Source organism: Molothrus ater, chromosome 3 (genome assembly GCF_012460135.2).
Source record: "Molothrus ater isolate BHLD 08-10-18 breed brown headed cowbird chromosome 3, BPBGC_Mater_1.1, whole genome shotgun sequence".
In the NCBI taxonomy this organism is placed as follows: domain Eukaryota; kingdom Metazoa; phylum Chordata; class Aves; order Passeriformes; family Icteridae; genus Molothrus; species Molothrus ater.
Genome location: NC_050480.2, coordinates 54,226,396 through 54,241,865, shown reverse-complemented (window position 1 = coordinate 54,241,865; position 15,470 = coordinate 54,226,396). Strand labels below are relative to the sequence as shown.

Here is a 15,470-nt window from a genome sequence, read left to right as displayed (position 1 = left end):
GTCGGTGTCAAATCTCTGAGCCAACATTTTTATTAGAGACGATGTCCTGCCAGATGTCCATGTGCACAATTATCTCTGTAGGAGAGGGTGCCACCCAAGGCGATACTGATGGATCATTCACTAAACGCTGTATTGTAAATGACTGTGTATTTAGAGCTAAGAACGTGTGAAAAGGGTGGAGTTTTATTGCTGCTTTCAAGTTTGACTTTAGTCAGTTACATTTGTTCTCTTGCACTTTATGAACGTTAGGTCCCAGACATAAAGGAAGGGATATATTCCATTCACTGAATTCAGACTGATTCTTAATCAGTGGCTACTTCTTACTTGTATAAAATTGGTGTAGGAATTAAGATTTCTAGCTTGCCAGGTATGAAGAGTAACAAATGGGGCTAAATCATCAAAAAAATGTCCAGATTATTTAAAATACTTACATTTACTACTACTTTTTTCCCACCACAAAATCCTAATACTAGATTTTTCCAGTGTCTGAGCTGATGGCTTGACCAATAAGCCCATTTAAACGTTTTGTTTCTTTTATAAAAATTTACTTCAATTTGGAACAGTGCTTTATTTTCTCTGGCACACATGCTGACACATTGTTTTTTTTTTTTTATTTTTTTTTTTATTTTGTGCGGTATTTTACATTTCATGTGTGTTATTGGGAGGACACTCTCCCAAATAAAACTTGTTTGGTAAATACTTCAAGCAGCTATGTGGAGTTAACTGGTGTTGGATCTCAGGATGAGAGCTTGACATTAACTTTTTGTTCACTTGTATTCTCTATATCCTCTTGAGATAGGAAGTTCTTATTGTTCAGTTATCTTCCTCAGACAAAGACCTTATCATAGAGAATTTTTATGTTTTTCTGTTGGCTTTTTGCTTTCATCCTTATGAATTTATTCGTGGAATTGTTGTAGTTGAGGTTGTTTGTAGAAAATGAATCTATAAGGCGTTGTTTGCCATATTTCACTTGGAATTGTGTACAGAGATTATTCATAATTATTCATTATTCATAGGATTTGTTATTGGCATTTTATAATAAGTGTGTATATAAATTTATTTATTCTTGCATGTATTACTGATATATACAATTTTAAATATATAAATATATAAAAAAATACATATGGTTTTTCAGAAAAAAGATAGGAATGATTAAATGGTGTCTTCAAAAGTTCATAGGAAGTTTATGGAGAAGCCATGCCATGTCTGTAAAGATACACTAAAATTCTCTCTGCTGTATCTTATCCTGGTGCCCGCTGTGCTTTCTGAACTAGTTTTGGATCAGGAGCCGTAATCTGTGAAGCTTTAAGCACTAAACCCTGAAAAGCTCCAGGTTCATGGTTCAGCCATGTGAGGTCTTTGCTATCACATGGATAACAGACATTCCCTTTTGCATTCCCTGAATGAAAAGTGAATCAACTAGAAGCATGTTTGTACTAAGCCACATCAGAATTTTCCTCTGAATTAAGGCTATATAATAGGTCCTTTAAAGCTAAATTTGTACAAAAAGATCTGAACTTTTTGTTGTTAGTCTAGATATAATTTGATAGCTGCAGTTTTATCACTATTAAATTTACAGTTTTATTTTAGCTGAATGAATTGGAGTGTGGTTAATTTGTATGCAACTTTATATACCACTAAAATCTTCCATATGGAATTTAGATTAGATAAGGTTCCAGGAAATGAGAGTTTTAGATGTGAATGACCGTAAACATACTTTAAAGAGTTATACTGTAAGGATTAAATAACGTTTAGAGTTAATTCTCCTGATTTTTTTTCTTGTTACAGAACACAGCAAAGAGTCTAATTCAAGTTCTAAATTTGGATGCATATCATTATGATAATTTGCTGACTCACAGTATTTCATGGGCTATGCTACTTTACATGGTAGTGCAGTGGATGGTGATGTGCAAAAAAAGTCAGCAAAACAAGAATCTCTGAGTAATGGAAGCCTGCCTTTTTGATAGCAATTAATTGATCCACGGTGCCTTCTTAGCACATCATGCTACATTTTCTTGCCTCGGGGATATCACAAGATGGCTGAATATTGATAAACTAGGAAGACTGGAAAGCTGAAGCTATCATCTGATTTTTCTGAAATTTCTGTGGCTAAAATAATCAAATCAAACTTTCCCATATCTTCTTGTTAAAATCAAGAAAGTAGTAAACTGTTTTCCCACCGTTCTTACCCACATCTGATATGTGTATGTGCGGTGTGTGTGGAAACTTCCCCTCTGTGCCTCTCCTACTAGTCACTGACTTCCACAGTAGAGTACTTCTCCAGAGTAGTTAATGAACTTTGGGGGTTTTAGTTGTTTTGTCTTTTTTTTTTTTTTAATAACTTAATTATATTAACTATTTTTCCCCCTCTCACCATTGCCAACAAGATTTTAGGATGTTTTCTCTCCCTAGTAATCTCGTCAGTTTTGAGAGGTTTTGAAAAGACCTCTGAGGACTTGTTCTGAATCTGAGTCTTTTATGCCTGTTGACCATTGATACATCATTCCTTACGGGAAAAAAACCCAAAACATCCAGAGGCTTCATTGTGCAGTTTATCAGACCATTAAAATAACTAATAATGTGTAAAAAATGGTGAAGGGGGGTGTGGGAGGGGCTGGCATGTGGGACTGAGTACAAAACAAAGTGAGTTTTACTGCCGGGACTGATACATCTTTTGCAGATACTCTAACTTGCTTTGAGTGGAAGTAGTCTTCCTCTGGGCTTGCATTCTGGTGCAGAGCTCATAAAAATCAATGGAAGTCTTTTCATCAGTCTCCTAATGAGTAATGCCTGCAATCTTCTTGTAGGCACAACTGGGTACATGCTGCTTATGTTTCTGGTGCTATTAGGTAGAGGTTATGGGACAATCAGAGCTGAGATAAAAAATTTCAGCAGCAATAGTAGCATTCCTGTGCCGAATTCCTGGTGCTTCCACCACACATCGGCCCAGGGACTGGGGAAAGGAGTGTGAGGGGTGGTTGTGAGCCTGCAGGGCTTCACCCAGCCCTCAACCCCTTCTCTGGCCGCTCATGCCATCAGTGACATGGTTAGTCAGGGGCTCGAAGGCACAGGTTGACTGGGGAATGGTGAAGTATAAAGGGAATTTAGGAATCAGATAGGGGTGGGACCTCCTCACATTTACATTAATTTATGCACTTCTGTGATATGAATACCAAGTGTTTAGAAGGAATTAAATAGTTAAGTTCAAAGCCCTTTATGTGCCTAGCTCTGTCTAGATGGTTTATAGCTGCAAGTAAACAAAAGGTTTACTTACAAAATTGATTTATATGTTCATTTATGTTCTTGAATATTGAGAACAGGGAGGGAATTAGCAGGGTTGCATGAGCTACACTAGCACATTTTTCACCTTATATGGAGAATTGCCTACCACTTATCAAGCGGAGTTAGATGTGCTGTTATTGTCACATTCCTTAAAGTTGGAAGAAATCTTATTTCTCTGACTAAAGATCCAACTCATAAGCTTATATGATTTTGTTGTTTGAATACTGTTTTTTCATCCAGGAATTGTTGGGATGGGCAGTGCTTCTTGAGAAAAATAGCAGCGTGCACATTTTCGCTGCTGTGTTGTGGAGTTCATTCCTCAGCTCGGGTGGAGAAACTTAGACGCTTGCAAGGGAAAATGTTTCTGTTTGGAGTCATCTGGAGCTCCTCCTGGCTGGCTTCTCTGGTCCTGAAGAGCACAACAGGAGGGAAGGTCCCGGGAAATGAAGGAAAAGACCTGCAAATCGTGTACACGTGGTATTTAAGGGCGTAGACTTCGGTTTTGTCTTTTCTTTATCCCTGTTAAAGATAAAGTGGCTGGTGTTTGAAACATGGACTTGTTGAAAGGATTGTGACTGACGGCTGTTGGCTGTGAAGTCATTGATATGGTGATTTGAGGGTGAGATGGAATAAGTGGAAATATGGAAGTGGAGACGAATTGCTTGTTTAGTCATTGATAATCCTGAACCACAGAAGCCTGACAAAAGACTGAATACTTGAAAGGTTAAGAAGGTGACAATTATCAAATTTCCTTCTGTGATAATGTGCCATTGATGGTTGCATTCACTGAAATATTTGCATTTGAAAAGTGGGAGATCAGGTCTGGCTTAGTGTAAGTTCTTCAAATTAAAGGACTGCTTTCTATTTGAAATATTTTTGGGGTTATGGCATTCAGTAGGGCAGTAAGTCTCACCTGCTGCTGCTTCTTGGTTTTTTAGGTACCTAGAGTATTATAAGTTTTTTAGTGTGTGCTCTGCCACTCTTGTGACTTGAGTTTGTGTTGTGATTGCAGAGATTTTTCTATGGTACAGCTTGGAAAGTAAAATACTTCAGAAGGTAGTGATTAGGTGCAGTGGTTAGGAAACCTGGCTTAAAATTGCTGTTGCTGATTTCACTTTCATGCAGACCCAGAAGAGTTAACTGGAAAATGATACTCAGGTTTTTCTTTCTCTATAAAGGCAGTGTTGGCTGTATTTTTTTGAATAATAAGACGTAAGGAAGAATTCATGAGCCTAGTAACATTTGAAGCCAAGAGAAACAAAAGGGTAGTTTATATGGTTAAATACTTTGAAAAACCAACATTTGAAACATTTAGCCAAATGTTTGCATTGCAGTATCCATGCAATTTTGAAAGGGTAGAGCAAAAGATAAGGAGCTTTATTTTCTGTTTTCCTGTTTGTGGTTTTACCATTCTTCCCCTTTTATGGCTCACCAGAATAGTACCAGATTTCTTATCATGTATGGATATAAAAGAATTTAAACTACATATATTTATTTTTAGGACTCCACCCTTGGGCTTTGGATTTTGTGAACAGCTATTTCAGTAAATTTACATCTATATGTGGAAACTGGCAAATTGAATACTGTGCAAATCCACATTTTAAAAAAAGCAACTGCTATTATAGAAGCTAAATGATATCATAAGAAAGCCAAGTAAAAAAGATTGCATTTTTGTTTGCTGCTAAAGGAATGACCAATGCTTCCTGCTGGCTTTTGCACCCTGCAGTTGGAGACTCTGGTGTGCAAATGGCTTAAATAATGCTGGGGTTTGTATCTGGTTGGCGCTGTATAATGCTGGGGCTGAGGTGACTTAAATATACAGTGTGGGCCAAGCTCAAAGCCCTTTCTCGGGCAGAACACCCATTGAAATCACATTTAAGTGTCGTCAGTGAAAGCCTTGCCAAACAAATCATTATGGATTTGACCCCAAAGTTATTACTACTAAATTTCATATGTAAGCCTTTCATTATAGTGTTTTTTAAGAATGGAGTACTTGAATGAATCCTGGAATTCATTATAACTCTAAGTTTTTAACAGGGTATCAGCCTCTCAAATTACATTTTCATTACTAAAACCAGTTTCTTCCTCTTTGTTTTTTTTCTCCTTTTTTTGTTGCTCAGAAAGAAGTACAGGGGTTCAGAAATATTTTACCTCAGGCAAGCAGTCTACTGAGGTGCCTAAATTAGGAGCTTAGTCTTCCAGCTCTCCATGTGCATGGTGGAGAGGGTTGTATCCAGAGGGGATTTTGCTCAATGCCATCTTTTGGATGTGACTCTGTTATGCCCAGGGGTGGTGTAGGGTGCACTGATTTAGGAAAACCCAGAGGGATGTGGTTGGTTGGCAAAGGACCTCTATGATTTATGATGTGAGTTGTATATAATTTGGTTCAAAATTCCTTTCTAGGAGTTAGCAGGTTAATTTTTTGTCTGCCTTTGCTCCATGGATGATGGGGGTTGGCAATAGAGCTGTGTCCTTTAGTACGGAAGATCTCACATTGTGATGGGATCTTTTTGAGGTCTTCAGTCTCACTCTCTCGTGTGCTTTGTGTCTCTGGCCTTGGTTCCCTTCTGAAGGCTGCAGGTTTCGTCCAGATCTCATGAAGTGTTTTGTGAGTCATGATGTGGACTGATGGATTATGTGACCAGATGTCTGCAGTGCCTGGCTGCTTGTAGCAGCACTGGCTGAACCAGGTGGTCCCTTCCTGGCCTCAGATCCCAAGAGAGGGATTTTCAGCACAGAATCTGGAGGTTTCATACTTTGTACAGCTAAAACTTAAAACTACAGTAATCCAGTCTTCCCCTGTTTAAAATACTGAAGGAACAACAACAGAAAGGGCAGGCCATTAGGGTTTTAAAGCTGTTTTAATGTCTTTTCACTTCCAACTGTATTACACAGTATTAGATATAAAAGATGGTAGATACAGGTAGCAGGAGCACCCTTAAGCACACCTCCCATATTCTAATATCATATTTTCACCTGTGTTTACTTCTGGCCAGCCTTCAGTCATTCAGACAAAAAATTTCCAGAGTGTTTTTTCTGCTTCAGGCAGAAACCTCTTGGAAAGATTTTCACCAAAAGAACTCCAACTGTTTTTAAAAGAATGCATTACAGAAATTTAGAGAGATTTGTCAACTTTATTTAGCCAGTCATTCCTTCAAAGCATTGTTATACCTTCAGGGAGTAGAGGGGGGAGTCAGGGTGCTTTTTGCAATCTGATGGAAATTAATACAGATCTACCAGCCTGCCAGAGTTGGTGAAAATTATCTGCACGTGCTCACAAGAGCTTAGAGCTTTGCTGATACAATCACTGAATACTCCCACTTTATAAAATGGAAAATGGGCTTCTGCCTCACCAGCCTCTGTTTGTGCCTGGGGTGATGATGATGATGGGTGGTACTGAACATCCAGCTGGGTAGGTCCATGATCCTTGCTGCCTCTGCTTTGTTGGAGGAAGTGGTATCTGGGTGTTTAGTAGTCTTCCAAATTGATTAAAGCTTTATGCCAAGGCATACTTGAGGCAATAATTGAAAAAATACTACTTTTTTGCTAGTCATCACTCATGCAGTTAATTCCAGTAAAGCTGAGAGTAGAATTTATACTTTAGTCCTTATACTACCCTCAGGAGTGTTGGGGTTGAGAGGTGTGATGTCCCAACATTTGGGAACAAGGTTCAAAAAAGAACTTTTGTCTTCTACATTTTTTTTCTCCCAGATTGCAGGAGACTCTATAGGATTGTATTGATAATTCTTTGTTAGTCTAAAGGAGCAAGTGTTGGATCATGACTTCCACAGAGGGAATGAATCTCTCTGCTTTGTTTAAAAACAGCTAAACATAAAAATACTACTGGGAAATTTTATGAAGGTTGCAATAAACCAACAAAAACAAGAATCTAATGCGTGACATCTTCAAGCTGTTTAAGAAATCAGGATAATGCAGGTTGGTGACTTGAGGGTGATGGCAAAACTAAGATCATGTCTTAGTTATTCTGCAGGGTGGGAATGAAGTTGCTGCTGATATATCAGCATTGTTCCAGCCAGAGTCTAAAGGCTTCATAGAGTTTGGGTTACCTCCTCCCATTTTCTTGTTCTTTCACATTTATAAGCACATTGGCAACTCTTCCTTCTCCCTATCTCAAGCCCTTTTAAAATATTCATCTTGCTCAGAAAACACAAAATACTCCTCCTAGTGAGAAGTGCTTTAGGTCTTTGCCTTCTCAGTCATGATCCCCGAGAGGCACTAGGAGCTTTTCTGAAAGAGAACATTTATATTTGCTCAAGTAAGGTGGAAAGGAAGAGGGAAGCTCTTGCCAGCCTCTAGGGCTGGCCAAGTTAGCAGGCCAAGAAGATCAGTATTGCAGCAAATAGCTAATTGTTTGCAGAGTATAAATAAATAGGTTGTTCTTATGATCTTTCTGCTAATTTGCTGTGCTAACCCTGATAAAGAACAATATTTTACCACCCTTCAAACATGCATTCACATTTCACACCCAAAGGTGCGTGTTGCCCTGGATGTCCTTGCAGTATTCGTGAGACGCTATTCAGCATTTTCAGCTTCTTGAGATTATTAGGATAGTGTGTAAAGATTGTCCCTTAACACACTGACTGCCCATCTCAAAGCACGCTCCCAACAAAAATGCCACTAATTAAAACTTGTGCGAGCGGAAACGTTGTCATCTGTGTCAACTTCAGTCTGTTTGGAAGAAAAATGTAAGGATTGTTGGAACCCCTTTGTGAACTAAAACAATTAAGCAGTTCAAGACCCTGTGTTATAAAATCTTAAGAGTTAATCAATGTGACAAATTATGGGTTTGTCTGCCTGTCAGATGGAATTAATGGTGGGTGACTCAGGGAGTTTGGGTGCTGAGGTGAGAAGGAAGAGCTCCAGTGTTTTGCTGTATGTTTGTCTTGATGTGCCGAATTTTTTCAAAACATTTAAACAAAAGAGACTGAATTTTGGTCTCTATTTCAAGCTAATACTTTGAAGCTGTTTTCTCCCCACAATTTCTGTTGCTTTTAATCAATTATGAATGTTCTGATGTAAATGCAGAATTAAAATAGTAGGCTATTTTCTTGTGCATGATGTAAGGTCCAAAAATTTATACCAGACGACTGTTCTGGAAGAGGGAAAATAAAATACTTGGGAAAATCTAAGAGAGTATTTTCTGAAGCATATCTTCCTGCATGTGATCTGTAAAATGTAGGTATCTAATTTTTAAATATGGTATCTATCACCACATGTGAGAAATGAGCTGTTGATAATGTTGGTAGCTTTACTGAAAATATGAGACTTGCCTTTCTCTATATGCAACTTTTTGCTGGTTTTTGTTAGCCTCATGGAGAATTTCACAGAAATTCTCAGCTTTTTTCAGTTTTCAGTTCTTTTGAAGGGTTTCTTTTGGGAGGGGGGCAGGCTGGTGGGAGGGATGGCGTTTGTTTGTTTGTAGGTTTTGTTATTTTTTGCTTTGGGTTAGTTGGTGTTTTTTTAGCTTTTTTTTCTTTTTTGGCCCCGAACATTACCACATATTGTGTCTTTCCTGAGGTGTTCAGCCTGAGCTCTGACAGAATAATGCCACTGTTGCTTTAAGCCCATAGTGCTGCTTTATATAGATCTGGCCTGATTTATAGTGTTGCTTTAAATAACAATAAGAGAGTTCATCTCCCTTTCAGCAAAGGTTTATGACTGATCTCTGCCTGGCTAGGAATGTTTATTTTTCTTAAGTTGCCTCTCTGCAAAAATGTTTTGAAATGGAGAGTCCCAAGCTGGTGATGGGGTTTATGCATCTGTTGCTTGTGCTCTATGCAGCTCTAATCCCTTTACCACTAGAAAGATGTGGTTTGTGATGGATCTCACATAGATCAGGCTCAATTCTCAATTTCTCTGTCCTTTCCCTTTTGGCCATCCTGTTTTCAAAACTGTATCATTGAAGTGATCTATGGGTGTTGGCAAAACCATCAGAAGCCTCAGTAAGATTTAGTTACTGCTCCTAGTCCTTTGCAATAACACAGGCTTATTTTCTTTTCTCCATAGCTGATGATGAAATAACTTTGAAATAAACAATTTAAGAAAAAACTTTTCCACCACCAGGGATAATGGCAGAAGGGGAGGGAATCACAGTGGATTGCTTCTGGATGCTTTTAAAATGGCATGCATCAGCTTTCTTAAAAATGTAAACTTTAAATGCAAATCTTAAAATGCAGTATCAGCTTTCTTGCTTGGAGCCATGTATTGATTATGTATTAAGTTGACAGAGGCCAATTGAAAAATCCTTTCTATCCCTGTTCCAGGAATCTGTGGGGCTGTGTTGTATCCTGTGTGGTAACTTGTGCTTTGAAAGTGGATAAATAATGCCAAGTATGAGAAGAAGCATGCATAGACGAAGAGATGATATGAAGCATATAATTTAGGACACGGAAGGGAAAGCTCTGTTCTTTCCTTTCTGCTTAGCCTGGTTTTCTGGTCTGCCCCATGTCTGCCTTCCCAGTGTCACTTTCTGGTGACCAGGAGAAGGATTAGGCTGCTCCTAAAGCTGAGTCACCAACTCTACCTGCCACTTTTCGGGAGACCTTCCTGAGCAAAAGGAGAGCAGCAGGAGGATTATTTGCTTGAAATCACCTGGGGCTTTTGTCACTCAACCTGTGAAAAGGAAATGGTGTCTACCTTGGTCACAGTGGGCAGTGGGCAAGGAGAAGGTCATGATATGGGAATGATTTCTGTTCATGTGTAGAGACGAGGAGAGGATTTTCATGGAAAGAGAAAAGTTAGCCAGTCCTTGAGGCTGTTCAGAACACCTGCAGACAGAATTGTGGCTCCAAGGGCAGATGAAGCGCATGAGCTTTCCCAGATCAAGGGCAGCACGGGTTATGGTGCAGAGCTACAGTCAAGGAAGGCTTACCTGCTTTTCAGGGCTAAAAGTCTCATAATCAGGCTGTAGACCAGCTTGTGCTGGAGGAGTTTTAGTAAGATCTTAAAAAGCGTGAGGAGACCTTCAAATAAGGTTTTCTCTTTGACTGTCTTCCTAGGTGGGGACACTGAAACCACTGGCTGGCTGGAAGTATACCTGGTTTCAGTTGTGGTATGCACTTAATGCTGTGCACATTCCTGTCTAGTATCAGTGTCATTCCTACTTCCTTGCCTGAGCCAACTAATTCAAGACTGCAGGTCTTGGGCAGAGCTTTGCAAATGCATATTGAACCTCCAGGCTTGCTGTGCTTATTTTGTAAAATTAAAATAATTAAAAAACCCAAGAAAGTAGATGACTATGAAATTCAAGGCAAGAAAATGTGAGACTTCCTAAAGAATAACGTAAAATAAAAATTATCTCAGAAGTTTAAGACTGAAAGCTTGTTGTGTTGTGGGGTTTTGCTCCTCCTTTTGAAGTTGAATAAAGAGGAAAGCAGTTTTATGCAGAACTAATTATTCTACAGTTCTCTCGGGTTGAGTGATCTGTGTTCAGTCACACCTTCTTCAGGTAACTCAAGTGCATTAATCAATGATCATCTTTCTAATTAAACTGCTGAGTAGAGAGAGGATTTAGAGGATGATCATTAGTTTTGTGTAGAATCAGTATATTAAGGGAAAGTAGTGTTAACAAGATGTTCCTTTTTCCCATATGATCAGTCAAAGGTTAGGAAAAAGGTCAGAACTTTTGTTTGTATGTTGCCTCTGAAGTGGAAATCATCAACAAAAATCAGAAAAAAAATTCAAGTGCTTTCAGGAATACATTTTGAAATTAGCAAGAACGGTAGGGAAATAAGTGCTTTGGATCATCCCAGACATACATATCTGCTTGGCTCTGCTCTGCATCTGACAGAGCAGTTAGGATAGATCCTGAAACTTGGCTCGGGAAGGGGAGATTTCCTGAAACAGACACCCAGGCACTGGGAAGTGAAGTCCAGCTTTCCTGGTGCAGACAGCTTCTGCCTTCTGGGCAGAGCAGCATGCTGTGGCACTGCCCTGCCTTTGTGGGCAGGCTGAATGGATGTGCTCAGCCAATGGTCCCTTCCCAAGGACTGGAGGATTTGCTGCCCCAGAGCAGAGCTGAAGCTCAGTGTGTCACTGGGCAGCCTGAGCACTCAGGAGCTGATTCTATGCTGAATGTGTGAATGTCCTCTGTCATGTCCAGTATGACACGTGGTGCATTTAGAGTTGTTCAGTGGGGCTGGAAAAGTTGCAGGATTTTTGTTTGTTTTCTGTAAGCAGGAGTAGCTTTCCAGCAGGCTATCCCCAAATTTCTCTAGGGGAAAGGGGAGGGATGGCTAAGAAAACCATGTGAAGCAAGCTGATGGACGGCTGCAGAAAGCTGCAACAGCTGCCACAAGCTATTCACTGGTGTTTGGTTGAATATAGATGTCACAGATGAAGTTAAAATCTCTCTCTGGCAATTGACAGGGCAAGGTCTGGCTGTATATCTTGTAGAGTTGTTTGCAGTGCATTTTATAGGAGGGTGCTGTGCTGTACTTGGTTTATCTACCAGTTCTCTCGGGTTGAGTGATCTGTGGCTAACCCTGGGGGAGCCACATGGATAATAAGCGTCACTTCTCTGCTCCCTTCTTGCCAGACCTGTTGAGGTTCAGTAGCAGCTCATACCTCTCTTTTGACACACGTGTACTGCAGCTCAGGGGGATGGAGGTGTCTGTAGAGTTTGTCTTCCTGAATTGCTCAGCGCCTCATCATTGTACACTGGCTTTAACCAGAGGCTATAGTTTTTAATGACTGTGCCTGGCAACCCAGCAAAAAAAATCCAAAAAAACCCATCAGTCAGTGTTTGCTCCCTGCTTGTGCAGACAGCACCTGCCCTGAGTTTGTACAGCCCTTCCCAGGTCACGGTTGAGGAACTACATCTGTGACTTTAAGTGTTGCTATTGTGTGTATAATGTAATTCACTCTTTGTTTACAGAAGAGCTGGAAGGGCCCATGGTAGCTTTGTACTAAGGACTTTGCTTCAGTGCCATGCCTGCTAGCCATTTGCTGGTGTTTATTTTTGTGTGCCCTCCCGTTCAACAGGAAAATGAAAATGTGAGTACTAGATGAATGACAAACCAAGGTTGTTACCATAGCACATACTGCCTAATCTATGCTGTTAAGACTTTCACAGCTATGCCTACCTGTCTGTCCTTAACTAAATGACAGAGCCTAGGGTGTTGTATATGCCATGCTTAGTGTATGGGATTTTTGTCCTTGTTTGTTGGCAGGAGGCAAAAATCTCAGTCTAGGACGTGTGAGGTTTCTGTGACTATTACTTTAGTACAGCAGTTCTTTCTTTTTTGACTACTACTTTATCTTTTTTTTTGACACATGGAAGTTTTTTTTTTGTAGATTGATTCCTTCAGAAGTGCTTTGCCCTTGGTAGAAGTTTAATGGGAAGGGTTGGTATTAAAGACATTTTGGGGAAAGGAAAAAGAGAGGAGTGTTGTAAGCTGGTATGAAATGCCCATTTCCTCCTAGCCTGCTAGAAAAAGATACCTTAATGTGTAAAGACTGTATGTATGGAGCAATATTCTACCCTATAGATTTTTCTTATGTTAAGCCTTATTATTCAAGATTGTGCAGATCCAGAGAGATGGGTATTGCAGATCTGGCAGAGCATTGCTGGGAAGTTTGTATTCACGACGGCAAACTTCCTTCAATATTTGATGGACTGCTTGCGGGGGAGCACTGTGACCTCCCCAAGAGGTTGCTTACTGGGAGGGCTGGAAGCACTTCAAAAAACTTGGCCCTCTACCCTGGCCAGGAAGTTTTCTTCAAACAGAGCAGGGCATCATCCTCAGTAAGTGTTCAAGTAAGACCTGACAGGTAAGGAGGGACTCCTGTGATACTTTGCCATAAATCAGTTCTTTTGTATCAAAATAGCATACCATCTGCCTGCTATAAATGTTGTGTTCTTGTTCCAATGCAGGTAGAAATGTTTTAGGTGGACATTTACAAATCTGTGATGACTGAGTACTGTGAGATCACCCTGGCTGTATTAGCTAACAGCTAGCTGCATTCCCTTATAGGTATGGGCCAGCAAAAATCCAGGAGGGTCAGGTTTGCCCATAAGGGCAGAGTATAACACTGCATTGTTGAAATTACACATATCTCCTGACAGATCTTACATTTAGCTCTGTACTGGGTGTCACTCCGTGCCCATCAAACTATTAGTAAAGAAGCCATGTCTGTGAAGAGCTGGAAATGTGGTTCCAGCTGGAAAGGAAAATGCTTGAGCAGCACTCTTCAGTGAGCTGAAACATGGGAAGAAAAAGGGCACTTTTCAGTTCAGGGGTTTTGCAGATGAGAGCAATTGCCCCGGGTTTTGAGTCTTAGCTGCTGGTGTTCAGGAACTGAACCCCATGGTGAAGGAAGCCCTGTGTGGCTTTGAGGAGTGGAGCCATGCTGTGCCATTGTGTAGCAAAAGGAAATGTGACAAAAAATAAAGGTTGGGCACAGTAGCAGTGCTATGAACTTTGGGAAGGACAGTATCTGTGACACGTGGATCATGGCAGTGTTATCTGAATGCCATAATCACGGCACTTGCAGCCTTGTCCTGCAGCTCTTGGCTCTGTGTCTCTTACAGCCATGATTAGGAGGGCTTTGGTGGTCTGAGCTCTAAATGTTCTGTGTAGATAGATACACCTTTCCCCACCAGCAAAGCAGGTCTGTGTATTTGGAGTTTAACAAATTTTGTGTAACAACTTTGGTTTTTTGTGTAACAACTAAGAATTTAGTTGCATTTTATTAGTTACATTTTATATACGTGCATTTCCTCTTGGGTGTAACTTGCAGCCTGATGCTGCTTTTTACTTCGCTGGCTCACTGTTAATTCGTCCATTTTGTGTGGTGGTTTTGCAGCTTGTATTATTTGCTATTTTGTTTGCGTTTTATTTTAATGGAACAGCCTTTATTTTCAGTGAAGTCAGTTTAGGACTTTGCTCTAATTCCACTGCCTTTGGAAGCATGAGTATGATAAAATTCTTGTGTTAATTTTAATTATGTTTTATGTCAGCTTAACCATTGTAGATATCAGGATATTTTTATGACAAGGTGCTTTGTGCTGTGAAGAAGCTGTTTAGGATCAGCTGTGCCAATCTGAACATCAGAGAAAACATTATAATACAGTCTGACATTTTGCAGAATGAAAATGACAGGCTTTGTAGAGCATGAAGTTCTCCTTGCCAGCTTTTGTGAGCTCAGTTAGTCACTCTGCTTGTTCAATGCACATACATTGAGGATGGCTGGTGTCTGTTTTAACATTTTCAGGTGACGTGGGCAAAGGAGCAGCTGATTGCTCCACATCAGTCTCCTCAAAAGCAGTGGCTAGCTTTTCAAAGCCTGGCTTGGTTGGTGCAAGAGGGCTTCCATGGGAAATTTTTGTACCTGACATACAGATATTTTGTAGAGGTCCTGGCTGGGATTTGATAGAAGCTTTAAATATGAACACATGGAAACAGGCAATACTGTTGTGGTACAGGCATAGTTAGTGGTTAGGGCCACCAGTGTAGAAAAGGGACTGTGATAGTGCTGACCTGTTTCAAGCCTGTTGTGCTGACCTGTTTCCAGGTTGAGTGTTTCCTAGATGGAAACTTGGGCCACTTAACACTTGCTTTTCTTGAAGCAGGTGGTTGTAATGTGTTGTTTTACTGGTTTCTATTTTCCATTTGTACACAGAAAGAAGTTTTTGGCTGTGAGCAGTCGTGCAGAATGTGTAAGGGAGGTATGAATTGAGTGATGTTTCTAGATTTTTTTTTTGCATGAGAGCTGTTGGCTTGTTCATAGTAGAGGTTAATGATGTAGTTGGCAGTGGTTCAGAACAAACCTTATTTCTATTTTCTGTATCTAGGGATACAAGTGTTAACAAAACAATTTTTGTTTTTCAGATTGCCAGTGCTACGAACATAGGGACTTCCAGCAAGAAGTTCTTCAGCTTGTGAAGCCACAAGGACACCTCAGCCCCTCTCTGTGCTTTGACTCATGATGCAGAGGAAACAAGACATTTAGAGAGCAAATAAGTTATGCAAGGTTTGTTTGGGTTTTTTGTTGATTTGTGTATTTCTGAGTGGGTAAATTGCATTATGAAACATTATAGGCATGGAGCCAGATAGAACCAGGTTAAAATTTGCTTTAGTCCATGGATCTTAATGTTTCATATTGGGTGGGTGTTTTTGAGGCTTTAGAATCAACCAATAGAGAGCATCAGCACAGGGAGAAATGTA

General features: G+C 40.1%; 1 protein-coding gene across 1 annotated transcript in view; it reads left to right on the top strand.

The window, feature by feature from the left end:
* SCAF8 (SR-related CTD associated factor 8) overlaps positions 1-15,211 on the top strand; it is a 152,648-nt gene extending 137,437 nt beyond the window's left edge. Inside the window, exon 21 of the mRNA XM_036380432.2 lies at positions 15,135-15,211. The gene's annotated coding sequence lies outside the window, so the exon portion shown is untranslated. The remainder of the gene's footprint in view (positions 1-15,134) is intronic.
* The last annotated feature ends 259 nt before the right edge of the window (positions 15,212-15,470 follow it).